The following is a 15,811-nucleotide window of genomic DNA, read 5'->3' as shown; positions in this document are numbered from 1 at the left end:
CTGTTCACGGATAAGACTATCAAGATTGAGACTGAATTACGCTCTGCCCTTGATCACCTTTCGATCAGTCCTCTGATCACCCTCTATTCCCCAGGCCTGGATTTCACTGACCCTGAGCAGCCCTACCTACCCAATAATATTGCATCCTGGAGCTTGTTCTATACCCTGTATGAGGGCACTATTCGCAAAATGCCGGGGATGTTGAAACCTTCCAATCACTACAATGACCCTTTGCCAGCTAACCTTTTCCCGGAGGTTAGAGCCTCCTTACTAACGCTCTTGACTATGATCGTCAATGCTTCACTTCAGCAAGGTGCAATTCCTAATTGCCTTAAACCGGGTCAAGTGACCCCAATTTTAAAGAAACCATCCGCGGATCCCACTGGCCTTCATCACTTTCGCTCAATTTCTAACATCCCCCATCCTAGCAAGGCTCCTGGATAAATGTGTGCTCGCCCAACTCTGTTCCCATATTGAACATTTTCAACTCCTAGACTAATATCAATCCGTTTTCTGCCCGATTCATAGTACAGAGTCCACAATAACGCACATTGTTGATGATGCACTAAGAATATTGGACCATAATGAGTCGTGCCTACTGATCCTTCTTGACCCTTCATCAGCATTCCATACTGTCAGACACAATAACCGAATTGACCTCCTGAAATACAGGATGTGGCTATCTGAGCCTGTACTTAACTGGTTCTCTTTGTTCCTTCAGAATAGATCCCAAAGCTTCAAGGTGACCCAATCACTTTCTTATCCTGCATCAGTCACACTGGGGTCCCCCAAGGTTCAGCACTGTCTCCCACGCTCTCCAACCTGTCTATGGAGCCTCTGACAGAAATTCTGAAATCATCCAGCATTCACTATCACATGTACGCGGATGGTACCCAACTACACCTGAAGATTGCCTCCCCTGAAGACATCCCATCCCTCAATTCAATCCTGCTGGAAACACAAAGCTGGCTGACACGTAATCCCCGGAAGTTAAATGCTTTAAAAACTGGATTCTTCCTAATTTTACCCCACATGCATTCCCTGGTCTTGGAACAATGGTTGAATCAACTTACGGCTCTAAACTGCAGACCTCTCCTCGTTGATTCGGCATCTTCTCTGGGTATCATTCTAGACAAAAGCCTGAACATGTAGAAGCACATCAGCTCCCTTACCAAAGGAGCTAAGTACCTACTCAGTATCTTGAGGAAACTCAAATCCTATCAACTGGCTCAGTACCTAAAGGTGACTGTGCAAGCACTAGTGATCTCCAAGTTGGACTATGGTAGCGCAACGCTTTGCGGATTGCACAGAGCAAAGACAGCTCCTCTTAGGGTTGCCCTCAACTCCGCTGCTAGGCACACAATGGGCACTGACAGATTCAACCATATTTCTCCGGACTTGCTGGCCCTGCACTGGCTTCCCTATGAAGCGCTGATACAGTTAAAAATTGTATGCATGGCACACAAAGCCATACACTTCAAGACCCCACTGTACCTCACTCAGAAATTGGAGCTCTCATGTGGTTCAAGAGCCTCCAGAAGCGCCAGCACCCTTTTACTCATACCACAAAAAGTTAAGAAAAAGAAGACATACAATCGAGCCTTCTGAGGAATGGCAACGAGGATCTGGAACTCCCTTCCTCCCAAAGTCAGGATGAATTCCTCCACGGTCCTCTTCAGAAAAGAGGTCAAAGGGCTCCTGATGAAGAGATGAAGAAATGTTTGCCTCTGTCAGGCCTCCCCATCTGATTCGGGGCCAGACACGTAGATTTGTGTCCCAGCTGCTGGGCTCACAAGAATGTTCGGCCAATTTTTAGACTGTTAATCTGTTGTTTTTTGTTGATGTTGTTGATTGCTTGTATTGTGCCTGATGTATAAACTGAAAAGTGCTATGTTATCCTCGGTGGTCATGTTCGGCTATATAATACTTTCAAAACAAAATAAATAAATAAAATAAAAATGGATTGATGTACTTTATGATTAAACCCACAATTCAACCTACAGATTGTTTGGCGTCATCACTACAAATCTGGCGACGGTCTGGGACTTGGAATTTGCCCAAAACCATCCTTGCGCTGCCTTATCACTTGAAGAAGAAGGGGCCAGGGAGCAATCCATTGTGTACTTCGATGATTGTTTCAAAACGTATTCACTCGCAAGTGTGTACTGAAGGTGAGATTTTTTTTTGTTTCCATTCCCCGCGCGTCAAAAAAAAAAAAAGGAGAAAAAAGAAATGAAGTTTCTCTTCACATTTATCAGGGAGGCTGGGCATTGTGTTGTTGCCTAGCACCCCCTGTTTTATGGTTTAAAGTATTTTATTCAGCACCACACACAAAGACCGAGTAGCAGCAACAGGAGACATTCAATTCAGGCGGGGAGAACCCCAATTCCAGCTGTAACAGTGAAATGCAATGTATGGTATCAGTCCCTTTCGGCTATCCCTGGAGTGCCACGGCTCAGTGTGAGACAACATATCCATCCCAAACTCCCCCCCTGAACCCCAACAGCCCAACTCCCGGATCCCAACCCACATCCCTCCCTCCTCCCCACGTCCAGTGCACCGCCATCATTCAAGGCCAACATCAGGACCACCGCCTGCGGGGAGAGTGAGTCCCCCATCAATTCACGGGGCTTGTGCTGCGGGGCTCGTAAGCCGCAGTAGGCGTAGGTACTTAGGACAAGTAATTTCTTTAAATTCCATTGACAACAAGGAGTGAAATGGCTGCCAGAGTTCCGAAAATTGTGATATATCTCCAGCCACCATCAGCGACAGCTTCTCCATGCCCAACACGTGCCACAGTCTATGGAGCCAGCCCGTAACAGAGGGTATCGTGGCAGTGCGCCAATGTATCAAGATGTTTTGAACCGCTGATCCCAGCGCGATGGTGATCTGCCTACCCCTACGAGATCTGAGGGGGTACATTAGACCATTCGGGAGCCCTAGCAAGGTGTAGGCGGGGAAGCGCGGCAGTTCAATGCCAAAATGCGTATCAATGTCGTCTAACACTGCCTTCCAGTATGTGTCCAGGAGGGGGCAATCCCATAAAATGTGTGTAAGAGTACCTCGGTGCCCACACCCCCTCCAACATGTGTCCCCCTTGCTGCGATCAAATTCGTGCACCCGTTCCGGCGTGTAGTACCAATAAGTGGAAACTTTAGTTAGTGTGTCAGTAAGGCCCAGATGGTACGCTGAATGCCTTGCTCTATAAGATATGTTCTCCCAGTCCTTGGGGCTCAGTGTCCTCCCGAGTTCCCTTTCCCACCTATCTCTCCCCGGGTTGTAGAAGTGTGTGGATGGAGATTGCAGTAATTTATAAAGATCCGTAATCAGTTTTGAGTCCAAAGTACGTGTTAGCAGCCATTGTTCATAAGGCAAGAAGCGCCTATCCGCAGTATCCCTCACCTGTGGCTGGAGAGCCCAATGGCGGGCCTGCATATAGCGGTGCCTTTCGGTCTCGGGAAGTGAAAATTCCTGGCGAAACTGTACAAAGGGGATCACTCCCTCCTGGCCATACAAATGGCACAGGGCTCTACACCCCGCACGTCTCCAATGTGCGAAGGCCCCCTGTTCCATACCTGGGGTGAAATCTGGGTTATCTACCAGCGGCGTGAGCGGCGACGGGAAAGAGGTGAGGCCACACGTGGTGGCCGTTGCATCCCAAACCCGCAGCGGCACATGCGTAACAAAAGAGGCGTACAAATTCTTGGGTCGATGAGTTCGACGCAAAAACGGGACTTCCTGCAGGGGCCGCCCTGCCACCGCCTGGTCCTGGAAGAGCCAGTGTTTATCGGACTCCCATCTGCTCCACACCACCAGGTAACGCAACTGCGTCGCTCGGAAATACCTATGAAAGTCAGGTATCCCCAATCCTCCGGCTTCAGGGGCCAGTAATGAGAGCGCTCTACGCATTCTGGGTTTCTTCCCCTGCCAAATGAAATGCGAGACGTCCGCTTGTAGCTGCGGGATCCACCCTACCGGTGGCTGGAGCGGCAAGGCCCGGAATAAATATAGCACCTGCGGGAGAATTGTCATTTTAACCGCAGCTATCCTGCCCAACCAGGAAAGGGTGCCGCGGTTCCAACGGCCCAGCTCCTCCCAGATGTTAACACATAACGCCGTGTAGTTGGCCGACACCATGGCGGTAAGGTGGGTGCTATCTGGATCCCCAGATAGGGTATCGCTTCTGACGACCACACCATGGGGAAGCGGCTCTGCAATTCCGTCCTAGTGGAGGGAGCAAGGGAGACATCCAAAGCCACCGACTTCCCCATATTCAGTTTAAACCCCGCCACCGCGCCAAAGGAGGCCAGCTCCTCGACGCAGGCCGGTAAGGCTGTCCGGGGTTCGTCAAGTGATAAGATGACATCATCAGCATAGAGGCTGATAGCGTGTGTAAAGCCTCCCATCCACACACCGGCCACCGCCGGGTTGTTCCGTATCCGTTGGGCGAATGGTTCCATATAAAGAGCAAAGAGCAGGGGGGAGAGTGGACACCCCTGCCTGGTGCCCCTTTCAATGTTAAAATCCCGAGAGGCATACCCGTTCACCCGAACTACTGCTGTCGGTCGCCTGTAGCAGTTGAAAACCATCGAGCGGAACTTGTCCCCTATGCCCACCTTCACCAGTACTTGTTCCAGGTAGGGCCAGTGCACTCGGTCGAACGCCTTTTCAGCGTCCACCGCCAACATCATATGTTCCCCCGGGATCCGGGAGGCCTTCTCGAGTAGGTGGACGATCCGTTTCGTATTGTCAACCGTCTGCCTCCCCGGCACGAAACCAGCCTGGTCAGGGTCTATAAGACCAGATAAGTGCGGGGCCAAGCGAGCGGCTAGGATCCCCGTATACAATTTTAGATCGACATTCAGCAAAGATATCGGCCTGTACGATCCACAGAGCGTCGGGTCTTTCCCGGATTTGGGTATCACCGTGATGGAAGCTCGCAGAAGATCAGGTGGAATAGCCCCTGACGCGGCAAATGAGTTGAAAAGACGGGTAAGGATAGGGGCCAGCGACGCACAAAACGTTTTGTAAAAAAGGGCGGTATACCCATCCGGGCCCGGTGCTTTGCCATGCTTAAGCCAGGCGATGGCAGAGATCACCTCCTCTATCCTAATATCCCTGTCCAGGTGTTCCGCCTGCAGGGGGTCCAGGGAGGGCAAGGTGACAGAGTCCAAGTATGCGGCCACGGCCAGCTCATCCGGCGGCTCCCCAGTGTAAAGGTCCTCATAAAACCCACGGAAAACGGCCGCGATGTGGGCGTCCTCCGTCTCCGTGGTCCCCATAGGGCTAGAGATAGCCTTCACTAGTTGACTCTGGCATGCCACTCGGAGTCTGTTGGCTGGCAACTTGCCACAGCGGTCACCCCCTGTGTAGAAGGTGTGGCGCAGCCGAAGTGCAGCATACTCCGCTCGGTCCAGGTCCAGAGCCGCTAGGGCCTTCCTTGCTCCCTTAAGCTGTCGCCAAATTCTAGGGGCCCCCGTTCTGCGATGGATCTGTTCAAGCTCGCGGACCATATCGGTGAGCTCCTCCCTCTTCGCCTGTCTCTCTTTATTTTCAGCCGAGGAGATCGCTAAGAATTCCCCCCTGAGGATCGCTTTCAGAGCCGCCCACTGTGTAGCCCGGGTGGTGTCTGAGTTGTCATTGTGCGTCAGGAATTCCCGGATAGCGTCCTCAATACGATCCACTACCACCTTCCTGTGCATCAGGGTGTCTCGCAGGCGCCACGTCCGAGGGGGGAGAACCACTGGGGGCAAACTCAACGTGGCATCTACCGGGGCGTGATCCGAAAGGGACAGCACTCCTATGTCGGGCAATCTGCCTCAGCCCCGATTAGCTCCGCACCGGTCCCCCAGGGCCCTCGCCCCTACACGCCTCTCGGCGCGTCTCGATCTCCGGTCCACGCCTCTGCTCAGGCCAGGGGCGCCATTGCCCAGATACTCGGATCTCCGCACTCGGTGAATTAGCTCACAGCGGGGCCCGGTCACGGACCGTCAGCAACTCGGCAACTCCCTCCGCTCTTCCCGCTCCACCAAGCGATTCCGGGGGGAGAATTAGCTCAGATAAGGGCTTGGGGCCTGGATGGGCACGGGAGCTCGGGAGAACACGTCCTCCTACTCCGCCATCTTGGCCACGCCCCTCGCACCCCCTGTTTTAAAGCTTGGCATGCACTCAAGAAGATTTACAGAGGGTCTCGCTCGAGCAAATTTCTTTGTTTTCTGGGCTTCTCAACGCACATCTCCTGCGCCAGCTCAGTGCTATTTGACTCACGTGGTCAAGGAATTGTGACCATTTGGGATGATAGCGATACTTGGAAGCACATCCTTGTACTCGTGTGCACAGCACGCGATCAAGCTCGTGCGGTCTTCTTGTGGCTGTGCGCACGCAACCTCTCTCAGCAGTTTCTGAAGCTCACATCGACGTAAACACGCTGCAGTATGTGCGGCTGCCATCTTTAAATAGTTTTGTGTTACTGTGACAAGCACACCTTAAATATTGCCTGTCTTGCGCATCAGTTGTTTCTGCAGCACACCTTTAATTAAATATTGTCTGTTTTGCACAACCATAGATGAGTTGTCTTTAGAGGGTGATATTTTAGTACGTGAAAACAAACTTGTTGCTCCTTCCTGTTTTCGCAAGCGTTTAATTGAATTAGCAACAGTGGTCATTTAGGTTCCACTTTGACAAAGAGAAAGATTAGGGAAAGGTTCTGGTGGCCTCGCATGGACATTGAAGTCGAGGAATTTGTATCTAATTGTTCCAAATGCAAACTCAGTGACAAGGTATTAATTACGGAACCTCAAGTAGAGTCAGTCAGTTTTTGTCCTGAGAGAGCTTGGCAGCGAATTGGTGTAAACTTTTTGGGTCCTTATCAAATTTTATCAAACTGCATGAGATATTTTATAGTCATGGTTGATCATCTTTCTAGGTGGGTTAAAGTTGCACCAGTTTCTGAACCCACCACCCAAAAAGTAATTGAATGTTTCCAGTGAGTATTTTCAATAGAAGGTCTCCCTGGTGAGATTCTCATGGATAATGGGGTTCAGCTTATTTCAACTGAAATGTCTTAATTCTTGGGAAATTGTGCCATAAAACATTTGAGGACACCTCTTTACCATCCTCAAAGTAACGGGAAAGTTGAACCTTTTAACAAAGTACTAGTAAAATGCATTCAGTCGTCTATCAAAAGTAATGTATATGTTGCCAAGTCTATTCAAGTTTTAGTTGGTCTCATCGCACCACACCCCATTCAGCAACTGGGAAGTCCCCTTTTGAGTTGATGAGTGGTAGAGAACCTGCCACAGAATATTTGTCCTTTTTGGACTAACAACATTTCACCAAAGGTTGGGAGTGTCAATGATTGGTGGAAAACAGCTGAAATTAATTCAAACCTTGTTAATTTAATGAGAACTGTTAAAGCAAATCCAGGTTTATGGAAAGAGTGTAGACTAAAAGTTGGTGACTGGGTACGTGTGAGAAATCCTGTTCTTGTTGGTAAAGGTTTATCCAAATTCAGAGACCCCTTTCAGGTTTGTGAACGGGGTAAGAATTCTGTGAAACTCTCTGATGGCGATTGGTGGAGCATTTCTCATGTAGCTTTACTCTCTTATAATTTTTCCATGTCTGGTGACACCAAGAAATGTTTTCCTCAGTGCTTTTCTTTGCCCAACAAGACTAAGAAATGTTCAAAGAGTAATATGTTGACACAAAGTATAAGAAGTGTTTGCACACCCATGCGACCAAAGAAGTGGAATGACTTTGTTTTAAGTTAATTATCTAGATGCCTCTTCTCCTATTTCTCTTTTTTGGGGAGAGATATGGGTACAGTGCGTTATGAATGTTGTAGTTGTTTCAAAAAGATTTTGCTCTATGTCATTTTCACAGCTGTTATTTACTTTGCATTATTCTCTGTTTTATAAAAAGGGAGATGTGTGATATTGCGCAAGCCTGTGGCTTGGAATGTCATGAGTTTGGAATGCCACAAAGTCATTGGAGCTTTGCATTCTGGTTATTGTCAGTTGCTCCAGTGCCCCTTCATGGATGGATGTACTTTATGTTTAAACCCACAATTCAACCTACAGACTATTTGGCGTCATCACTACACTTGCTTGGGCACAATATCTGTCTCTGACCTTTGGCAATTCTAATGCAGTTGATTTGTCTGCTGCTTTCTTCCTATCCATCTTCTACCAACTACAGTGGCTACAACAAAACTTTACTGTAATGTTCTCCACTTGCTTTGTCCCAGTTGCCTGGTGACCTCATAATCTACTCATAATTTGTTTCGGTTAAAAAATATATTCTCACACCCCACCACTTTCTGTATCCTTCTAGGTCTAGGTCACACCAACAAGCACAGGAGCATAGGAAAGCCTATTGCAAGGGTTCGAATTCGATTTCATACCACTTTCCAACGTATGCCACTGCTACATTCCCTATACTCATCAAATCATTTTACAGTGTGGTCTAAAGATAAAATGGAAAGGGAATGGAGAGCAAATGAAACCTGTTTAGTGAGTTAAAAGTAAGAACAGAAGAAATTAATGTCTTAATGATAATAATGAATATTCTTATAGGGCCACAAGTTTGAAATAGCGAGGTCCTAGTTGCGGTTTACTGTGAATCATAATTAGGAAATCACTATTTCAAATGTATGAAACTCTTTTGAGTTTCATTTGCAATTCCCAGTGGGTCGCAAATAGACCTACCTCATGAATATAGGTATTCTCGGTTTGCGACCCATTGGGAATCGCTAAAACCACTGGGATTGTGGCCACCATATCTGTGATTGCTTTTAAATAAAGCAATCCTTTTTTTTTAAAAACGCAACCTGTTTCCTTAAAGGCAAGTGGGATGCATTTAAAAAACAAAAATGTTAAGTTTACTTTAAATTTTTTTTTTTTTTAGAGTAGGCAGTGGTTCGTGGAACCACTACCTGCTCTTAAAATGGTTTTACAAACATTCACAAAGGGGAAAGAGTCCCTTGGTGAAAACTTCCCATTGCCAAATGGGTAAACACCAAATTACATTTTGTGATAACATTTGAATGTTTTGCGACCACATTTTGGTTGCAAAACATTCATACATTCCTTTCCGATTTGGTATTAGGAATGGACGCCATCAACACGCTCCTTCTGAACACTGACTCGCAAACCCAGTTTGCAATTTGGTAACAGGTTAACAAATCGCTATTTGGGTTAGTTACATGTCAAATGCCTTTTTGCATTTGCAAACAGGCCGATTCTGTGAATATGGAAATTAAGCATTAGATTGATAAACGTTTCTTTCTATGGATATAGTGGTGTTGGGGGCAACAAATCTACATTTGAAGAAGACTATCACTGATAATGCAAATACAAATCCCATAAGTCTTAAAACAATCCACTCCTAAGAAACTGCAAGTATTAGTGTAATATTCTTCTCCCCGTTAACATTTATATTGCCAATGTCAGATTATAGTTAAAGAGTAATACCCATGGGCGATCAGATTTGATCCACCACAATGAGCTCGCCAGTTCCGGTTACATTTATTTTCATAGGTAACATAAAAATAAAATACTTGGCATTGTTCATTGATTTTCATAAGTGTATGACAAGATGCCATGTAGAGCTGAAACAGTCCTTGATTAAGTATAGATCGCTCTGTTGACCTTCAGACGGCGCTGGACTCGAGGAGAGAATAGATCATTGAACGCACACTAGTCTCTGTTCTCTCAGTCAGAGGTAATGGTACAGCTTCCTTGAGCGAAAGGATACAAACGTAGGAAAGTAACAAATGTATTCAAATGAATCTAGGATTGGACTGTTATATTTACTAGCACGTTTAAAAACATCAGAGCTCGCTACTATGAAAGCCAATAGATATTCCGTTTAATACCCAGTAGTAGCTAACATCCCACTTTGCAGGAAGTTAGTCCCAGTGCCTTCATTCTACATGCCAAATAAAGAATGTTCCTCAATCTTGACTTCACTTCCGCTGTGGTGCTCCTCTGCTTCCCCCTCATAGCAGCTTGAATCGAAGCAGTGCATCTTCTATTACCATACCAGACATAATCCCAGGAGAGTCTCCCCTCTGATGGACAAGCACACAGCACCATGTGCATTCCAGCCAGGTCTGGGCCTGTCGGGCCGTGGAGCTTGGAGGGGAACGCTTTGAGTGTGGGTCACAACATTTCACCGGATGACCCCAACTCCAAAAGTATAGTCATGGGAGTATGGCTGGCCACTTTTCACTTTTTTTTTTTTTTACACAATGTGTTTTTAAATATAATATTCAGTTTTCATTAGTATTTTTGTTAAAATGATTGAAATTAGGACGGAGCTTAAGCTCAGAATAATTAATGCAACTTCTTGGAAGAGTCCTGGGTCTTTGCTGTCTTTTCATAGTGTAAAAAAGAGGTATATTCACACTTAGTTGATTTTCAGTAGATCTAGGAATATGTGAGAAATCTGATGCACCCTCGAGTTATCAACACTGTCCTGAGCTTTAAAATGTCTATGTATTATATATGCTAAACCCAGACCAAAATCATAAATGTACAGATTTTTATATTTTAAGTGAGCTAATTAAAACTACTGTAATAACATTTTTACCTGCATAACTTTTGTAGTCAAAACTGTCTCTTTGCTTGGTACCAAGATCCTCGTATATCTTGTATAATGAGCATGTGAAGGAGAGGACTGGACTACACTCAATTTGGTGTGTTATCTCTCTTTCCCTCATCTGACATACAAGGTTGAGGCGTGCCCAGATTGCGCTTCCGTCAGTGTGAAGCACAATGACAGATCTTTTTGGGGGACTGTAGCTCGCTGCAAATCGGCAGGCGCAGTCAAGGGCTGCAAGAAAACAGGGAGAGTTTAGTCAAAAAAATTACATCTCACTTTTGGGAGGCGGGGTTAAACCTTATGTTAATGCACTTCTGCACTGTGTGTGTGAGTATATCTAAGCTCCAGGGCACCCTGCTATGAAAATGCGCAAGTGATTCACTCTTCAGGTGCATCAACGAACAAGTTACCTTTGGTAATATTATATCTGTAAGTGACATATATTAGTTATAGATTCCTTACCTTAGAATTACCCCCATGCGTCAGACTGGATCCGGAGAAATTTTCCTCAGCAGTACCCCTGGGCGTCAGTAGATGGTGTCGGTCGACTTCGTGTTCGTCGTTGGCGTCGTGAGCGCCGGAATGACGTCATAGTATCTACTTAGACGCCGCCCTTGTGCACTGACGTCAGTTCTTTTTACACAACATTCCACCCCAGAAGTGCAGAGCTATGCAAGACACTGACCACTGGTGCACACAACTAGAGCCCTGAAAGGGAATCCTTTACTCTAGAAGTCGGTTCGCACAACAGGGAGGATGAGTGGGAAGGTAAGGAATCTATAACTAATATATGTCTCTTACAGATATATCGTCACCAAAGGTAAGTGACTTGTTCATCCAAAAGAGACTATTAGTAATAGATTCCTTACCTTAGAATAGATACCCCAGCAATACCAACCACGGAGGTGGGTCTGCAAACCAAGTCCACACCAGACAGTCCTGGAGAACTAAACAGCCAAAGAAGCCGTCTCTTCGGACTTGGCTATCCAGACAGTAATGTTTTGTGAACGTGTGCAGTGGCTGCCTGGCACATGTCACTGAGGGGGACTCCATGTCCCAAAGCAGTAGTGGCTGCCGTCTTCTTGGTGGAATGGCTCCTTTATCGCCACGAAATAGCAAATTTCAATGCAAAGGCAGACTCATCGAGAGATGGTACGCCTTTGCACAGCCCGACCTTTCTTGGTGCCCACATAGACAACAAAGAGTTGATCATCCACCCGGAATTGTTTTTTGCAAGCCAGATAAAATGATAGCGCACGTTTTGGATCCAGATGGTGGAGCCTCTCCTCCTCTTTAGAAGGATGCTGGGCGGAAAGAAGGTTGGCAAAGTGATGGTCTGTCCAATGTGGAAAGAGGTAACCACTTTGGGAAGAAAAGAAGGTCAATTTTGAAGGACAACGTTGTCCGGATGAACAGCTAGGAAAGGAGGTTTAGAAGAAAGAGCCTCTAGCTTACTCACCCTGCGAGCAGAGGAGATGGCAACCAGTAAAGCAGTATTCAAGGTCAATAGTCTGAGAGGACAATTATGTAGTGGCTCGAAAGGAGCACACATGAGGTAGGTTAAGACCAGATTCAAGTCCCACTGGGTCATTATGAAATTATTAGGAGAAAGAGGTGAGTAATGCCCTGAAGAAATCTATTTACATAGGGGACTTGAAAAGAGAAGGCTGATCAGGAAGGTGAAGAAAGGCCGAAATGGCCGAAAGATAGCTTTAAGGGTGCCCAAAGCAGAGCCCTACTGGGCCAAAGAAAGAAGGAAGAGGAGAACCTCTAAAGAAGGAAGGGGATCCACAGCCTTTGCTGTGCACCATGCCACAAATGTGTTCCATCTACAGGCGTATACCGTTTTAGTGGAGGGACGCCTGGCTGCCAAGATGACATTACAGACTTTAAGGAGGAAGGTCCAAAGCTATCAACTGTCGCCACTCAATCGCCAGGCAAGGAGTTGGAGGCTGGACAGGTACGGGTGGAGGACCGTCCCCTAATTCTGCAACAGAAGATCCTCCTGAAGAAGTAGTCTGATCTGAGGATCGATGGCCATGTTCAAGAGCTCGGGATACGAGACTCTTCGTGTCCAATCCTGAGCCACAAGAATCACTTGGGCCCGGTCACGCTTGATCTTCCTCAGCACTCTTGGTAGAAGTGGTATGGGCGGAAAGGCATATAGAAGACCTCAATTCCACTTGCGACAAAAAGCATCTCCGAGCGACTGCCGCCTTGGAAATTCCAATCACAGAACTGTCGACATTGCGCATTCCCTTCGGTGGTGAACAGATCTAACCAAGGCTCTCCCCACTGCTAAACAAGACCATGCACCACCTCGAGTGAAGACGCCATTCGTGATCCATCATGCATCGGCAGCTAAGTTGGTCCTCCCTGGCGTTCAGGGAACCTGCCAGGTGTTGAACCACCAGGGACATGCCCTGATGTTCCAGCCATGTTCAGAGGCGGAGAGCCTCTTGACATAGGGTCCATGACCCCACCACCCTCTTTGTTGCAGCACCACATGGCAGTGGTGTTGTCCGTGAACACCTGCACTACTCTCCCTTTGACAGAAGGAAGGAATGCTTTCAGTGCATGACGGATAGCCCGGAGCTCCAGCAGGTTTATGTGGAGCCCGGACTTCACTAGAGACCAAAGGCCTCTGCTCTCTGCCTCTCCCATGTGGCCGCCCCATCCCAGAAGTGACTCATCTGTCACCCCTGAGAAGTCTGGTTGGGGAAGGGGGAGAGATCTCCTATCAATCCAATCCTGGTTCGGTAGCCACCACGGCAATTGGTGTGTAGTGCCTTCTGAGATCTGGACGACATCGGAAAGATTCCCCTGATGCTATGCCCACTGGAACTTCACGTCCCACTGCAGAGTCCGCATATGTCACCTGGCATAGTCCATCAGCAGGATGCAGGAGGCCATGAGGCCCAGCAGCCTCAGGGTCATCCTCATCGAAACCCAGGATAGAGGCTGACTAAAACATCGGTATCATAGCCCCACTATACTAGACACGCTGCTCGGGAGGATAGGCCCAAAACTGCGCTGTAGCCAGAACTGCTTGAATGAAAAGGAGTTTCTGAGAGGGAATCAGGTGTGACTTCGGCAAGTTGATAGTGAACCCTACCAAGTGCAGGAGGTCCGCCGTAGTCTGGAAGTGGGAAACAACAGCTTGGGGTGAACTCGCCTTCAACAGCCACTCATTAAGATTGGGGAAGACTGGAAACCCTGAGCTGCACAGAAGAGTTGCGACCACTGCCAGCACTTACGTGAACACCCCCAAGGGGCGCAGGTGAGGCCAAAAGGGAGCACAGTAAATTGAAAATGCTTGTGGCCTACTGTGAACCGTAGGTAACGCTTGTGGGCCGGCAGGACGGGGTTGTGAAAATAATCGTTCTGCCAGTCCAATGCTACCATGCAGTCTCCAGGGTTAGGGGCAGACAAGACCTGAGACAATGTCAACATTTTGAACTTCCCCTTCCGGAGGATAGGACGCGGGCTTTGTCCTTCTTGGGTACCAGAAAGTAGTGGGAGTAGCAACCACAACCTACTTCTGGGACAGGGACGCGCTCAAGAGCACCCTTGGCAGGAGAGCTGTAACTTTCTGACAAAGAAGGCCCAAGTGATCCTCTGACATGCAATGGAATGTAGGTGGCATAGATGGAGGGGTAGACTCGAAGGTAGGGGGAATAGCCCCTTCAGACTATCTGCAAAACCAACTGTCTGATGTGATGTTGTGCCGGTGGGAGAGGTGCAGGGCCGAACTGGGAACCAAAACCGGCCCTGGCACAGTGCTCGGCCGGCCCCCCCCTCCCCATTCGGGGGTATGGAGGTGCCGTCGAGCTCTATGGTTTTCGGCCGATTTTGTTGCAGGGTCGATTTTGCAGCTATGCTGCAAAAACGGCCCTGTAACAAAATCGGCCCCCAGGGGCTCAAAACCGGCCCCCACCCTTGCGGCGCACTGGGGGATTGCCCGGTGCCCGCTATGGCCAGTCCGGGCCTGGAGAGGTGATGGTGGACCCTGCCGCCCACTGGCAACTGGTGGCCCTGAAAGGTCAGATTAGGAAGGTTTGGAGGCTGCTGCAGAGGGGGCACTGGTGGACTGGCCTGCCTGCTGGACCCCAGACCCATGGCACTGGGTCCCACGTCCCCAGCCGCGCAGAGGCTGAGAAGTTTGATCCGGCCTGTGGGCGTGATGGGGCAACCCTTCCATAGCCATGAAAGGGGAAAAAGGCAGACTGCACAGGGCATGAGGCCCAAGGATCTGGCCGTAGCCCTAGAGTTCTTGAAGCGCTCAAGCGCATTTTCTGCCTTGTCGCCAAACAGGCGACGGCCATCAAAGGGCATGTCCAAAAGGGCTGATTGGACATCCCCGGAGAAGCCAGTGGACCCCAGCCAGGCTACCGAGGTAGAAATTGTCCTACCCAGTGAGTCAGTAGAGTCCAGGTGAAGTTTTCTGAACCTCTACCCTCAACAAGAGCACAGGAGAGTACAGTCTGGGCCTCCACCATGCACTGTGGCAGCACTTGTGCGACCGTGTCCCACACGGAGTGGGAATAACTGCCCAAGAGACATGCAGTGTTCTCTGACCACAGTCCTAAGCTGGCATATGAAAACATCTTCTTCCCAAGATAGTCCAGCTTCTTGGATTTCCTATCTGGGGAGCAGTAGGGAACATGCCTTTTGAGGTAAAGGCTCGGACCACCAAGCTCTCAGGGGTAGGGTATTGGGAGAGGAAAAGTGGGTCACCCAGAACCAGGCAGTGGCGTTGGGCAATCATCCTGCCCACAGGAGCCCCTGTGCTGGGCTTGGACCAAGTGCCCAGTAGGATGTCCGTAAGGGCTTCATTGAAAGGCAGCAGTGGCTCTGAAGAGACTGCTGCCGGCTGAAGCACCTCAGTCAGGAGGTTAGTCCTGACTACCACCCAAGGCCTCAGCCACCCTACTCAACACCACAGTGTAGAAATCTCCCTCCTCCGTGGCCACGATAGGGGGAGAAAGTATACCAGGGTTAGGGGATGTATCAAGACCACTGGCTTCACCCAACTCCCCTCTCCAGTCCGGCTCCTTTAGCTGGTCTGCCAAAGGGTCAATACACCCTTCCCAGACCTCCTCATCCTCTCCTGGCTGCCACTCAGGGCAAAAAGGAACAACAGGGATGAACAACAATAGAAAAGTACCTACAGACGCCTGTACCTGTGCTGGTCGATGCCGGTCCTGTC

This window comes from Lissotriton helveticus, chromosome 1_1 (genome assembly GCF_964261635.1).
Source record: "Lissotriton helveticus chromosome 1_1, aLisHel1.1, whole genome shotgun sequence".
In the NCBI taxonomy this organism is placed as follows: Eukaryota; Metazoa; Chordata; class Amphibia; order Caudata; family Salamandridae; genus Lissotriton; species Lissotriton helveticus.
This window is presented reverse-complemented; position numbering follows the sequence as displayed.